This window comes from Octodon degus, unplaced genomic scaffold (genome assembly GCF_000260255.1).
Source record: "Octodon degus isolate 3935 unplaced genomic scaffold, OctDeg1.0 scaffold00037, whole genome shotgun sequence".
Taxonomy (NCBI): Eukaryota; Metazoa; Chordata; class Mammalia; order Rodentia; family Octodontidae; genus Octodon; species Octodon degus.
The window spans coordinates 3,566,626-3,569,603 of record NW_004524613.1 but is presented as its reverse complement, the minus strand read 5'-3'; positions in this window follow the sequence as shown (position 1 = coordinate 3,569,603).

Genomic DNA, 2,978 nt, shown 5'->3' with positions numbered 1-2,978 from the left:
TTCCCGCTTTGGGCTCTGGGTTTGGTTTGCTCTTCCTTTTCTTGATGTTGGAGGTACAGCATTAGGGTGTTTATTTTTTCCCATTCTGTTTTCCTAATGTGTGAGTTCACAACTATGAACTACCCTCTGTGAACTGCTTTCATCGCATCCCATAAATTCCAATAAGTTGTGGTTGAATTTTCATTGAATTGTAGATATTGTTGATTTTCTTGTTTAATTTCATCTGTAACCCATTGATTGCTGAGTAGGGTGTTGTTTAATTTCCATGCATTTATCAGGGTTTTCTGTTTTGTTTTTTTTTTTTTTTTGTCATTTATTTCCAGTTTCATTGCACTGTGGTCAGATAATGTGCATGGGATAATTTCTGTTTTCTTGCATATACTTAGCATGACCTATGTGCTAGTATGTGATCTATTTTAGAAAATGAACTGTGTGCAGCTGGAAAAAATGTGTATTTAGCTGTGGTTGGGTGGAACACACTGTATATTTCTACCAAGTTCATTTGTTCCAAGCTCTGGTTCAGTTGTGCTACTTCTTTGCTAATTTTTTGTCTGGTTGATTTATCATTTTGGGATAAGGGTTTGTTAAGGTCTCCTGTTAAAATTGTTGTATTGGATATTAGATTTTTCATGTCTATTAAGGTTTGCCTATATAGTTGGATGTTCCCATTTGGTGCATACATATTTATGATTGTTATTTCCTCCTCTTGAATTTTTCCTCTAACTAGTATATAGTGGCCTTCTTTATTTTGTTTGATCATTCTTGGTTTGAAGTTGAGACTGTCTGAGATCAAGATTGCTACTCCTGCTTTTTTCTGAAGTGCTTGAGCATGTAGTATTGTTTTCCATCCTTTGTCTTTCTGCCTATGAATTTCTTTATGAGTTAAATATGTTTCTTGTATACAACATATTGTTGGATTTTGTTTCCTAATTCACTGTGCCAATCTATTTCTCTTAATTGGTGAATTGGGTCCATTTGCATTGATGGTTATAATTGAGATGTATTGAATTACAATTGACATGTTATTTGAATGCTGGTTTTTTTTAACTGTTTTTTCTCCTGTGTTTAATTGTTTATCCTATTTAGTGGGTTTCTTCTGTTCTCATTGGGTAAAGTTCTGATCATTTTGGTCCCTCTCTACAACAACTTTCAGTAGTCTGTGTAGGGTTGGTTTTGCCATCATGAAACTCTTTAGTTGTTCTTCGTCATGAAAGTATTTCACTTCTCCATCAAACTTGAAAGAGAGTTTTGCAGGGTATAGTAGTCTGGGTTGGAATTTGTTTTCATAAAGAACTTGAAGTTTTCTGCTCCATGCTCTTCTTGTCTTCATGGTTTGTGAAGAGAAGTCGGCCATAATTCTGATAGGTTTCCCTTTGAATGTGATCTGCTTCTTTTCTCTAGCGGCTTTCAGTATGATATTCTTGTGTTGGATTTCTGGGATCTTGACTATTACATGTCTCAGTATGTTTTTAATTGAGTTGAAGTTATTTGAAATTCTATATGCTTTGGTTAACTGGTTGTCAGATTGTTTCCTCATATTTGGGAAGTTTTCTGCTATTACTTCTGCCCATGTTTTTTTAATATCATTTGTATTGACTCCTTCTTTCTCATTGATGCTTATTAGTCTCACATTGTTCATCTTTGCATCATCTTGCAGGTGATGGATTTTTTTTTCCTGCATCCTAGTTGTTTTTAAAAGATCTTTTCTTACCTTTTCACTAGCTGCACCAGTGTCTTCAAGATCTGAAACTCTATCTTCACTTTCACTCAAATGGTTTTTCAGGCTTGTGATTGAGATTTTAAGTTCCTCTATATCTTTTTGACTCTGCTTTATGCGATCTATTTCTTTCCTGTATTGTTCATTCAAGGAATCCATCATTTTTTAATCTCTATTTTTTATCAATGTCTTCTTTAGAAGCAGTTATTAATTCTTTTACTGCAGAGTTTTTTACAGATTGGGTTTCCTCTTTATGTTTCTGTATTTGATTCTTTAGTTCAGGTGCTATGAATTTAGAGATTTCTTTTTTCATTTCAGACACTAATTCTGCTTTGAGTTCCTTTAAACCTTTCTGTAGTTGCTTATTTACTTCTGACGCTATTAATTCATATATTTCAGCTAAGCTAGTGTCCACTGCATTTGTTCTGGTTGGGCATTGTGTTTCCTCCATATGTTTCTGCAATTGATACTTAAGTTCAGCTACCATAAATTCAGAGTTTTCTTTTATTTTTTTATTCCATAAATTAATTCTGCTCTGCGTTCCTCTATATCTTTCTGCTGTTGTTTATTTACTTCTGATGCTATTGATTCATTTATTTCAGCTGAGCTAGGGTCCTCTGCACTTTGTATGTGTGGGCTTGAGGCCTAAGATTGCATTTTGCTCCTGTCTTTATCATTTCTTATAACACTGACCTCTGGCCTTTGGTGTAGAGCTTTGGTGCGATTATGTCCTTATCACTTAATGAAATGTAGGTACTGATATACCAAGTTCATGCAGTTGTGCCTGGCTTGGGTTTGGCTACTGTGCTCAGCTCCTTACTGTTGTTGCCCTTGGAGGTGGGTCTGCTGTACCCCTCTGGTAAGATGTTCTGTTCCTGGATTAGCTGTGTGGTTTTGACCCTAGTCTCACTTCAGGGACTTTAGCTGCAGGGTTTTACCCCAAGCCTATATGCTACTCTTGGCTGGATCTGGAGGGGTATGAGAGCGGGGCGAGAGAGCACAGACGCTCTCCCACACACTCACCAGTATTGTTTTGGTGGGTCTGCAGGACTCCCAAGAGCCCGGTGGAAGTTCTTACTCAGATGGTGGGCTGTGCTGGGTCTGGCCAGGTGGGGGAGGTCTGGAGAACATGGGAAATGGCCTCTCTCACACGGCGGTCCTGGGCTTGGAGCGACGGGCGGGTGCAGGACAGAGCAGAAGCTCTCCCCGACCCTCGCAGGGCCTGCGGTTGGTCGGATATCTTTTTTTTTTTTTTTTTTTT